Here is a 13,246-nt window from a genome sequence, read left to right as displayed (position 1 = left end):
GAGGCCAGTCTCATCTGCATAGTAGCTTCTAGGACAGTTGGAGCTACACAATGAGATCCTATCTTAAAAAATAAAGCAAAATACAAAAGAGCAACGCGAGACAAAGCGTGCCTTTGAGAAGACTATGCAGCATAAAGGACACACAAGACAGTGAACACTTTGGAAATGATTTATAGCAGTGGCAAATAAAAATTCCATATATATACTATAGTATATAGTACATGGAATTTTTATTATATATAATAATTATATGATATATATTCCTCAATATATTATATATATTGTATACATATATATTATATATATATATATATTCCTCAATGTTACAGCCTGTTTCCACTGCCACCCTTTGTTCAAACCACCATTAATTCATAACAACATACTGGCATTATATCTATTTTCATATTGTCTCTCATCAAAATTTTTTTTTTTTTTTTTTTTTTTTTTTTTTTTTTTTTTTTGGAGCTGGGGACCGAACCCAGGGCCTTGCGCTTGTTAGGCAAGCGCTCTACCACTGAGCTAAATCCCCAACCCTCTCATCAAAATTTAATGTTACCATGTTCCTAGATTTTTAATCACTTACAGTCACTCTATGCCATCTCATCACCTTAACATAAAAATCCAAACCACAAACCTGGAATGAGTACTAGTCCCACATCTCTACATGGGATCCCAGCAGTCAGGCAGTCAAGACAGGGGGATCAAGGAATTCAAAGTCAACCTTCGCACATAGAGAGTTTGAGCCAACCTGAGCTACACGAAACCTTGTCTCAAAAGAAAACAAGCTTCCTCATTTGGGGCTGAGCATGTGGCCTGTTTAGAGTGCTGGCCTTACATACACAAAACCTTGTGCTTTATCACAGCGTTTCACAAACCATGTGCGGCATTGTGCACCTCTAGTGCACTCAGGAGCTAGAGGCAGGATCAAAAGTTCAAGGCCATCTTCAGTTACAAGTTCTAATTTGGCCTGGGCTACATGACACTCTACCTTTCGGGGGAGACAGAAAGAGCCCAAGACAAAATGAGAATCTTGGAAGTACCAAGAGAACCAGAAGAGGAACCAGGCTACAGTGACACACAACTGTAATCTCAGGGGAAGGTAGAGGCCAATCTTAGAAGCACAGCAAGCCTGGGGCTAGCCTGGGCTACACAAGTCCCTACCTATCTGTCTGTCTACCTACCTATCTCAAAAAAGATGTGTCATACTATCTGCAACCAATTATTATTAAGATTAGTGGTAGTATGGTGGCTAGACATAAGGTTCAGTGGTTAAGATAACTGGGAGCTTTCCCAGAGCACCACACAGTGGCCCACAACAGTCTGTAACTTTCAGCAGTCTGTAATACAGTTCCAGGGGATCAGATACCATCTTCTGGCCTCCAGGGACACTGGGCATACACATGGTATATAGACATACAAAAAGACATATCAAAAGAAGCTAATGACACGCTAAAAATGCAGGAGAAAAATTATCAACAAAGAATTCTATATCCAGCAAAACTATCCTACAGAAAAAATTAAAGAGAACAAAGACACTTTGACATCAAATAAAAGGCGAAGGAATTTGTTGTTAGTAGATTAACCTAAAGAATGATAAAGAAAGTACTGGAAAATGAAAAATTTAAAAGCCTACTAGAATTGAAATCACACAAAGAAACAACAACAACAAAAAACAAAAACAAAAACAAAAACAAAAGCAAACAAAAAACAAATCAAAACAAAAACAAAACCTTTTGTTCTATGTGATATAAATCAATCAACTATGTCAATATAAATTCCAGCATGATTCAATATTTATGTATAGTTTCTTTTTTACTTTCTACGTAAGCATACAATATAGAAAGATAACTTGCAAGAAAGCATAAGAGAGGATTAAACCGATAGGACAGTTTATGGATGTTACTAAAACTAAACATGTATTCATTTAAATTATCTTAATTTCCATGTGGCCCCTAAAAATATCTTTAAAAATAAATATAGAATAGAAAAATAAAAAGGGGCTAAAAGGGTGTAATGTAAAGAATCAGTTAAATACGGAAGGTGGAAGTAATTTAGGAAGTAAGGAATTGACGACACTTTGTAAGAGTATGCAGAGGCATTTGCTAGTTAAGGCGATGGCGTCTGGGCACCGGATTACAAGGGTGATTCAAGCAGTCCATGAAGGGGCTTCTCTTGAGAACATGGACCTCTGCCGTCAGCAGTGATTATGCTTGCCATGCTGTCATCAGCTGCTGGGTCAGGCAGAAAGTCACCAGCTTGCATTCACAGAATAGTTTAAGGAAGTGACAATGATGTCAGAACATCTTCAGTGCAAACATGAAGCTATTGAGAAGGACGTCGACCAGGCAAGCTACCAAATGAGTTGAATCACCCATTGTTACAGCATAGCATCTAAGAACATGAAGGTAATTCTTTGATACTGAGGAGGAATTATCTCACACCATTGTGCTGTGAGCCTTATTTTCCATTTGAACTTCTGAAGTTAAGTTAGAATAATTGGTTCTAACATATGATTTCTCCTAAAAAGAAGCTCAGTGGTTGAATTTTGGAAATTCTTCTGGAAATAGACTAGTTGTGTTTTTATTGAATTTTAAAGTTGCCTTATTTAATTTGACATTAAAGCAAAATTAAAAGAGTTTTTTCTCATGAACTTTGAATGTCAAAAGCCATTTTTGTCTAAACTGATCCTCAACCAAATACTTAGTAATATTTTAATTTCAGAACTGGGCCTTCCATTGTAAATGCATGAAATGATTAATACGCCTTTAAAGATTATTTTCTTTCAATAATGAAATATTTAAATTTCACTATAAGAATGCTGATAGGCAATATCTAGGCTTTTCTTTGCCAGTAAGTCAGAGATGTTATTTCTATTTATTTTACAAATTCCTCAGTGTCGACCTATCAGACCTGAGCAGCCTCGACTTCTTGCCTTGCCTTAGACTGATAAGGCTTCTTGTTGCCTGTTACTCTTGATTAAATGCCATTGGCTTATTTTGTAACTTTATAGCTTTTTGTAACTTTGTTAGCCATTCACTTTTATGTTTGACTTCATTTCTAAATATAATATCACTTGAATTATTGAAAGTGATTATGGAATAAGGCTGTGACATGGTGAAAAAAGTAGTTCATTGAGGTTTTTTGTTTTTGTTTTGTTTTATTTTGCTTTTTTTTAAAGTGACATGATGATTCATCTACTCTTAAGCCTGGATATTTTTTACTTTGGACTTTTAAAAAAGAAATGTTTTATAAGAAATACATTCATTGAGTAGTAAGTGGAAGAAGTCTTATTAGTGATTACTTCAAAAATAGATAAAAGACAGTGCTTGGCCAATGGAAAATCTAACATAATCGAACGATCAAACTATGTTATCTAGAAGACACTTTAGATAAAAAGGCACACAGGTAAAAGTGAAAGACGTGGACAGGAGAGATGGCTCAACGTGTAAAGAGTTTGCCATGTGAGTATGAGGATTCAAGTTTGAATCCTCAGAACTATATAAAGCCAGATGCTATAGCAAATGTCTATAATATCAACACCTTTATGGGGAGATAGGAGACAGAGACAGGAAAATCCCTGGGCTTGGGGGTCCAGTAACTTGGCCTATGCAGTGGGAAAGAAAACAAAACTATGAACACCTTCCTCAAAAATGGAAGAAGATGAGAACCACTGGCATTTGAGGGCGTCCTCTGACCTCCACAGATGCACCATGATGTGTATGTACATGAATTCACACATGGGGAATGCACACACACACACACACACACACACACACACACACACACACACAAGCATGTACACATTGTATGCAAACACACAGAATATAATAATAATAATAATAACAATAATAAAAGTTGAAAAATATTTCTGAGTAATCGAAGGAAATATGGGTGACTGTACTAATATTAGACAGAATATGTGTCGCGTAAAAACATTCCATAGGAGACAAACAATAAGATATATACATATATACATATATACACACACATATATATACATATACACACATATATAAGAATCATTCACCAAGAAGATATAACAATTGTACATATGAACAGCAAAGAGAGCCCTAGAGAAATTGAGAAGAACATTTATAAAATTGAAAAGAGAAACAGACTACAGTAGTCCTTGGAGATTGCATTATGCCACATTTGATGATAAGTAGAAAAACGGACCAGAGGGGAACGGCAACTGAAACAGTGCTGTGAGCCAACTGGGCCAAAGCGGTGTAAACAGAGCATGCGCCAAAAGGAAGCAGGAGACAGTCTCTGCGAGCGGACGAGGACTCTTCTCCTGGATAGAGCAAATACTGCTCCTTCCCAAGTCTCACCGGACGGCAGAAAACAGAAGTCATGTGAAATCTTTCTCCAGCCAAGATGGAAAGAATCTGGAAGTCAATAATCGAAGGAAAACTGGAAGGGACATAAATTTTTGAAAACTGACACGTTCTTGAACCAGAACAGAAATCACAAAAGAAAGATTTTGTTAGAAGGTTAATGAAAGCAAAACTGCAGCGCATGAAGGCTCACATAGTTTTTAAAAGTGCTTCATGGAACACTAATACCAATTGACATCCGCGTTGAAAAGAAAACCCGAGGGTGATGAGACAGCTCAGTGGCTATAAAGACGCTCATCACCAACCCGATCACAAGCAAGGTAGAAGGAAAAAGCTGACACCCTCTAGGTGCCTCTGATCACCACACCCAGTAAATACATAAATTCGATTAAAAAAAAGTAAGAAAGAAAGAAAGGAAGGAAGGAAGGAAGGAAGAAAAGAAAAGAAAAGAAAAGAAAAGAAAAGAAAAGAAAGGAAAAGAAGGGGAAGGAAGGGGAAGGAAGGGAAAGGAAGGGAAAGGAAGGGGAAGGAAGGGAAGCCTAGGGTGGGGTGCTAGCTCTGCTGATAAAGCACTTCCTTACAAGACTGGGAACCCAAGTTGATCTCCAGAGCCAGTGAAAACAAGTAAGAGGGCATGGTGATGGGGCTCTTGTAATTCCATTGCTAAAGAACCAGAGACAGGTAGAATAAAGTGAAACCCTGCATACTCCAAAGAACTAGAAAAAGACAAACAAATCATCAGGGGAAAGGGTCTAACAGACACTAGAGGAGAGATAGGCAGAATAAATAATAAAAAATATTTAAAGACTCAATAAAATAAAAAGATCTAGATTTGTTTTACTTATGCTAATAGAGATATCAACAGCGGTGACTCTGGTTTAAAGGCAGGGAGTAGGATCACACACAGCCACACATACATATATTGTCTATAATATATAAAATGTAATATGTATAGTGTCTATAATACATATATTGTCTATCATGGTTCCTGCCTAATTTTTTTCTAAATCTAAAATTATTCTAAAATAATTTTACTGACCTAAATAGCTTCACGATTAAAGAGAGAATAAAACTGCAGTTAAAACCTATAAAGTTGAGTACTGAGTTCGTATGAGTTCATACTGGGGTCAGTCCTTCGCTCTCCTCACCTCCACCCATGCACACCCCAAAGCCAAGCCACACAGCCCTGTTAAAACTATGAAGCTATGCTAATGTGATAGTGACACATAGCCATTTATCAGATGTAGTTAAAGTGGTCCTAAATCTTCTATAGCCTTAAAAATATTACTAGAAAATGGTAAAGAATTAAAAGTATATATAACCTAAACACTCAAACCAGCCACTAGGAAGAGTAAAAAAAAAATCTTTAAAATATCATGAAAATATTAGTAAAGATAAGACCAAAAGCTGTTCTGTAAAAAGCTAAGTTAAAATGTCGCATCCAAGGGATTAGATCCGTGATAGGGCCAATCAAGAAAGAGAGAGAGAGAGAATACAAATAGAAAAAAAAAAAAAAAGTGAGCACCGAAAGGATTATCTATACAGTTACAGAGATGATTTTTTAAAAGTGTAGGTCAATATTGTGTGCATCAATACGTTTGAAAAAAATTGAGCAGAATTGTTTTTAAAAATAATTGTTTTCAGGCTGGAGAGATGGCTCAGTGGTCAAGAGCACTGAATGCTCTTCCAGAGGTCCTGAGTTCAATTCCCAGCAACCACATGGTGGCTCACGACCATCTGTAATGGGATGCACTGCCCTCTTCTGATGTGTCTGAAGATAGTGACAGTGTACTTACAAATAAATAAATAAATCTTTAAACAAATAATTGTTTTCAGACAAAACCTAAACTATGTAAAAAGGGGGGCACTAAATTTGCTCTGATCAACAACAATAGAAGATACTGGGAAAGCGTTTTAATGATCTGTTGGGGCTGGGATGCCGAGGTCGATGCTCTGTGTTTATTCCTTAAACGTTTCAGGGAACAGACCACATGCATGAAACTTGTTAGAATTTGAAGTGTTTTGGCCTTTTCCTTGTTTTACTTTCTGAAAGGAAACTTTGGTAGACCAACTCCTTACTGATAGGTGCCATGAGATGAAAATCTGGATGAAATTTGCCTTCTGTCTATGAATGCAAAAATTCTCAGCAAACCACAAACGTTTGCTTTTCGGTATACACTTCCTTAATGTAAGCTGTATTCATGCTAACCAATTTGGACACGCATTTTGCAGACCCTCTTTGGATGTAACGTTCGAAAGCTGTTTGCAGGGAGCGTACGAACAGCTGCTTTTTTGTAACTCTGGGTGCTCGGCCTGGATGGGGTTCCTTGGCTTCCAGCACACTGTTTTCATTCTTTCCTGGGAGTTTGAGCTGTAAACTGGATGTGAAGCCAAAATGATAGGAGAGAGGCGTCTAAGCATGTGGATGGAAGAGAAAAAGGAAATGTGTAGGCTCGGTTTGATCAACCAGTTTATTATTTTAATCTGAGAAACAATGGAGTACAGTTTCTAACTATAAAATCAGCTCTGTCAGGGAAACACAAGGGCAACCTGTTTTCTTCGAAGTCTTTTAAAACGGCAGATTGCTGCCTCGTTTGAAATGCCAAACTCACACAGTTGTCTCTAACGTTATCAAAGACATTGGATTTTTTTTTAACATGAAACTTTGATATTGCTTATTAAATGTACCCCTAATAAATCAGGATATTGGTAATTATTTGGGCTTCTTTTTAATCATGAAAGCTTTTACCTCAAACCAACAGCCAATCTCATTCTTCATATTAACCACTAGGGAAATTCCTCTGAGATCAGAAATGTAACAGTCGACTGCTTTTTCCTGTGTTATGAAGCCCTGATCCAGAAATTCTAGCTGCTACGCTGAAGGATGGGAAGGAGGAAGCATGTCCACATATTTTTCTTTTTAATCTGAAAAGGTCATGTGAATTATATAATTTAGAAAAAATTAGAGATCAATAAAATGACTACATAAAGTTATGAGAGCAAGATGTTAGCAGTAGTTAAAACACACCAGAAAGAAGATTCTTACACAGATAATTCCCCTAGTGCACACATCAGAAAGGGACAAAGCAAACTAGCCTGGAACACGTTCTACAATTTATATGTATAATGTATAATGCAAAGGACTCCATATGTTTACCGGAGTCCCATCCTCAATGCATAGAAAGACAGGATGTTCACAGACAGGAAGGTTTTAAACGGCACGGACACATTTCTAAAATTCCAACCAGAATTTTTTCCCCAGGGGAATTTAACAGTTGTTTTGAGTCATCTTGGTAACCATAAGTCACACACGTTTAAGAGAAATAACTGGACATTTCTCTAGAACCCCAGTTGGCTTCTGGGCATACATTTTGAGTGTGTTGAGCTGATACAGAGTTCCACATTCCCAGAGGCAGACTAGTATTTCTTGCTATGTACACACACGGAACTGTAACCCTAGAGATGGCAGAGGATGAGTGAGAAGGGAGATGGTTTCCAGTGATGACGTGATTATTCTGTAACTCAGATGAATTTGTTTTCTCTCTTCCCCATCCTACTCCAGCTTGGGTAAAACATCTCAAACACAGTTTCAGTATTGTAAGAAGACAGGTTGGTTAGTGATAAAAAGCCAGGTAAAATGAAATGGTATGACTTTTTATTTAAGTAAGTCTTGTCTGACTATACCACTGAAAACATGTGATCCTTTTCTTTTAGCAGACAGTCTTATTGAGTGTCTAGAAACTATTTAATACAACAATACTGAAAAGAGTTCTTGATATTTAGTTTGAAATTGTCCTTGAGAAGATAATGTGATGTGATCTTCAATTTTAATTGTGGTGATGGACATAAAAGGGTCTGTTGGAAACAGCATAAGCTTTGATTACTGTAATTAGAATAGCTTGTAAAGCTAATACTTGATGTCATACATGTTCATTATTACATAGTTCTTATGAGAGTAAAAGTACTAATGCTAGTTTAGCATTTAGAAAGACACATTCGATCAGGCTGGAATTGATTTTTTTTTTAAATATAAGCAAAAAGTAGGACTACATATACTTTTAATTTACTTTCAACATAGTAAGCTTTATGTAACCTATCTTGGGCCAAATATCTCTCAGTCTCACAATATATACATACATACACACACACACACATATATACATACACACATCATACACACACACACACACATGTATATCACTTCTTGAGAAGACTCACATATCAGCTAAAGACTTTTAGAACTTATTTCAATTAAAGACATAACCCATTCTATCCTAAAAATTAGGCAAAGAGTAAAAGAGTCACGGTGCTTTAAAGTCTGTTTGGATCCCTCTAATTCTGATGACGATGCCAAAAGGCATCGCTGACTCGTGCCTGGGACCGCCTAGTTGGCTGGTACCGGAGTGGAGTAGATCTTACCACACTTAAGGCACCCCAACCTCCTTACTAAGCTAAGAATCGATAGAAATTAGTAAGAGTTGATTACCTCTTCTCCAGGTGACAAGTTTTCCTTCACTGACTGTGTCTCTTTAAAGACAGGCACGGACACATTCTGGAAACCGTTTGCACAGGCTCTACAGATGCTGCCCAAACTGTCCTGAGCTCTCCCTTGTGTGGAAGGAACTGGGGACTTCCACTGAGAAATCCCCTGACTTGAAGACTTCCTTATTTGTAGCTATCAACAGCCAATCGTGGCAAAATATTGAAATGAAGCAAAAACTACCAGAAAATGTTCTGAAACCACCCGTGACTATAACTCTGACTTCCTTTTGAAGCAATGATATTTCACCTGAATAGTTAAGACATTTAAAAAAAATCTAGAAATTACAAACATGAAAGTTTAATTTGGAAGAAGTATTTTCATGTAAAACGTTTTAAAACTAAGCTTATTTGAAAAAAATTTTTGCCATTTTAGCCTTTAAAGAGTCACATTTGACCCTAAATCAAATTTATAAATAACAGGAAAAACCTAAATTTAATTATATTTTTCTTTGCTTTCTGTCTTACAAAGGTCGGTTGGATGAAGTCTAGAGAGAAAAAAAATAATAATAAGGTGTATCTTAAGATTCCAGAATGGGACTGTACTAGGAAGAAAAATAAAGCAAAAAAGGATTCTTTAGACAGGATTTCTAGTTTGAGACGCAGGTCACTGTTGACACAGATGAACACGAGTTCCCGCACCCTGGGGGAGTGTTTCTCTCCGACCACATGGAACTAACTGTGGGCTTTACATGTAAAGGGAAGACAGCAATATCTGGACATTTTTCTTTGTTATAAAAATGGAAATGTCCTTAGACACGATCTGTTCCATTTCCCCTTACTGCAGATGATTAAACAGAGGAGGGAGAGTGCGCAATGTCACAAAGTTAGAAGCAACGGCCACTTGGAGGGTCTGACTCCAGGTGCAATTCATACTTACTGTACTGTGCTCCTTCACAGCAAGTTCAGGAGTCGAACAAGATTGAGTCCTGGGGGTAGTCTCCCTGCTGAGTTCCCGCGTGTGTGAGGAGGCATCTCCCAAAATTCCAGTTAATGGAAACTAAAATTTCCAATTTCCGATTCATAGTCTTTGCTACTTTAAAGCACTGTCATCTCTTAAATTGCGTCTTAAACACATCAGAGATAATGCTGCATATGGTGGAATTATTCCTTCCCCCAAAATATATATTTTTTTTAAAGTTTCTAAAGTGCTGAATAAGCATGTGGTTAAAAACTCTTCTATGTGCTCGTAAAATACGCAGCGAAGCGTTTGTTTTCTTCAGCTCTATGTGCTTGTCACACTCTCACCGAGGAATATCAAATACTAAACATGCTTTCGTGCAACGGGAAACTAAAATCTTACAGTGTAAATACAACGAAGTGAAACATCAAAAACTTAAGCTAGCACTGGCGTGTGGACATTTTAGTCCTTGAGAGTTTACAGTTGGGAAGCAAGCTTTTATTTTGTTTTTGTTTTTTCCTTTTCTTTTCTTTTTTTTTTTTTTTTTTTTTTTGGAGTTGGGGACCCGGGAAGCAAGCTTTTAAACGCGCAGCTTTTTGGAAAAACAGCCCTCCCGTATTGACTGGGAAATACACTCCCCTACCTTCATTTTTTCACCTCTCCATCCTAGGCTTCCTCCTTTTATTATTTACTTTGGCCATTGAGTTTGGCTGAGGCCCAAACTCCGGAAAAACTGGCTATTCCTGGAATATTGGCCTCAACCTGGTGGGACATTGAGAGGGGCTTCCCAGGCCGTGATGTTTTTGATTTGGTTAGAGATGCATTTTGAAGCAGTCACGTGTATGCGTGCGACATTAAAAGCCGAAGACACTGCTGACTAATTTAGACTCCAAGCAAGGTAATAGCTTCCCTTGTTGTCCCTATTGAGTCCTTTGTTCATTCCTGCCCCTGACTCTATTTTTATCCTCTCATAGAAATCCCAGTAGGAAAAGAATAGATGGGCACAGTGACCGGGATGGTAGGGGGAAAAGGGGCGTCAAGCTCAAGTTGGTGGGTAGGAGAAAAGCTTAGGTTCTGATTCAAAAAGACAAATGGCCAAGGTGTTGGCTGACTATTAAGAGCAGGACCAGCTCTAATGGTAGGATTCTCATTGTAAGCCTGTGTGGAAGGTCTCCCCATAGAGAATGTGCTACAACCGATCTTTTCCTATTCCTCCGAAAACATAAAAGGCAAGCTCTACTAACTGCTAAGATTCAGCGAGACTCAGATACTTGCAAATATGGACAAGAAGCTAGTTAGGCAGCCATGTGGTACAGAAGTAGATATTTCATTCAGAAACGTCACTTAGGTTACCATACCAGCACTCGGAAGATGAATGCCCGGATATGGGCTTTCTGGGAGTAGAAACATTTTGTTGCCTCTACTTGTTCACAGGCGCAAGCGCTAAGATTTTGTTCATCTGTGGCTGCAGCAGGCCTGACGCTGAGATGTGAATTACCATTTCCGAAGAGAAAATTCATGCTCTTTTATTTTAAACTTATTCCCCCAACTTCTATAAACATATGCAGGGGAAAGTAGTTGATTACAAGTTTTTGCCAAATATTTCTTTCTTAGTGGTGATACTTAGGTTTGGTATCCACATTCAGTAGAATTGGGGGCTAGCATGAATGGATGGTGACTACAAGGAGTGAAGCTAGCTAGGGAACTAAATTCACTTGTTACAATTCTTCAAAAAAATTTTTTTTTATTCTTTGACAGTTCTATACATGTATGTTCTTATAAAAAGCTATTGACCTGTTTTATGCCCCCTCCTCCAGAAACCCTTATTCTTCCTAACTCACCCACCTTCTACTTTTATGCCTTTGTTTTGTATGTGTCATGGGGTTGCCTGAATGAACTTGGGAGGGAAACTCTTTACTGAAGCACAGGTAACTTGTCAGTGACTACATCACTAAAGCCACCATTAACTGTCATTAGTCCCTTAGGGAAGGGCAAGGTTTCATTGGCCCTTCCCTCTTTCATGATGAAATATGGACAAGCCAAATCTTGTAAGAGCCTTGTATGAACAAGTAACCAGAGCTCCCATGATTGCACCAAACATATCGTGTCCAGAAGAACCTTTCCCATCACCTTCCTCCACTGTCTGCTCTCACATTCCTTCCACCCTCTTCTGAGATATTCCCTAAGCTTTTGGTAATAGGATGGAGCTACAATTTTTCTATTTAAGCTCTAATCCAATTCAATGATTGACATTTGTGGTGGTTTGAATATGCTTGGTCCAGAGAGTAGCACTATTTGGAGATGTGGTCTTGTTAGAGTATTGTGTGGCCTTGTTAGAGGAAGTGTGTCACTGTGGGCTTGTGCTTTAAGCTCTTATCCTAGCTGCCTGGAAGCCAGACTTCTCCTGTCTGTCTTTGGACAAAGATATAGAACTCTCAGTTCCTTCAACTCCATGCCTGCCTGGACACTGCCATGTTCCTACCTTTATGATAATAAACTGAACCTCTGAACCTGTAAGCCAGCCTCAATTAAATGTTGTCCTTATAAGAGTTGCCTTGGTCATGATGTTTCTTTATAATAGTAAATCCCTAAGACAATCTTATATGAGTGCTTATTTAATAAACATTTATTACCTATTTCTTCAACTCGGGTTATCAGGCTTTGGGAACAAGTGTCTTTACGCACTGAGCCATCTCACCAGCTCAAGTCCATGAACTAAGGACCATGTACTCAACTCATTGGAAAAGATGAAAATAGGGTGTGTTACTCACTTTTTATGCCACTGTGACAGAACACCTGAGAGCATGGGCTAAGGGAGGAAGAATTTCTGTGGGCTCATGATTTCAGAGAATTCACTTCATGGTTACTTGATTCTACTATTTCTGGGTGCTGGCATAGTATGGTAAGACATCATTGCAAAGAGTACAATGTCACAGAGGGAAAAGGGTGACACCGACAAGAGCCAGGAAGGGACAAAGTGCACACAGTAACATACTTTTCCCAAGTAGGCTCCACCTCTTAATAATGCACCATTAAGCTAGGAATTCATCAGTGAGCTCATCTTTCAAGGAAGTGAGAACCCGTATGCTGCAGTCACTTTCAAATGCTCACCATCTGGAGAGTAAGCTCTTAACATATAGGTCTTTTGTGTGGGAGCATGGAGGATACTTCATATCCAAATGACTACATAATATAATAGTGCTTTATGGGCAAAGAGACAGTTCTCAGCCCAATAACTACTCATGAAGAGTAGGCGTTGAAGAAGTAAAAGAGTTAAAGGTTAAAACTGTATTTCATATGTTTTTCCTATGATCTCAATGAATTTACTGTTTCTTTTAGGCTACATTTATGGCTTTTGCTTTTTTTTGCTTTTCGAGTAGATTAAAACATAATCTCCACTTGCTTTTAGGATTATAGAAGAACATTTATAATGTTGATGGCGCACATGATTTTAATATTCTTGGCAGTT

The sequence above is a fragment of the Rattus rattus genome, chromosome 5, assembly GCF_011064425.1.
Source record: "Rattus rattus isolate New Zealand chromosome 5, Rrattus_CSIRO_v1, whole genome shotgun sequence".
Classification (NCBI taxonomy): Eukaryota; Metazoa; Chordata; class Mammalia; order Rodentia; family Muridae; genus Rattus; species Rattus rattus.
This window is presented reverse-complemented; position numbering follows the sequence as displayed.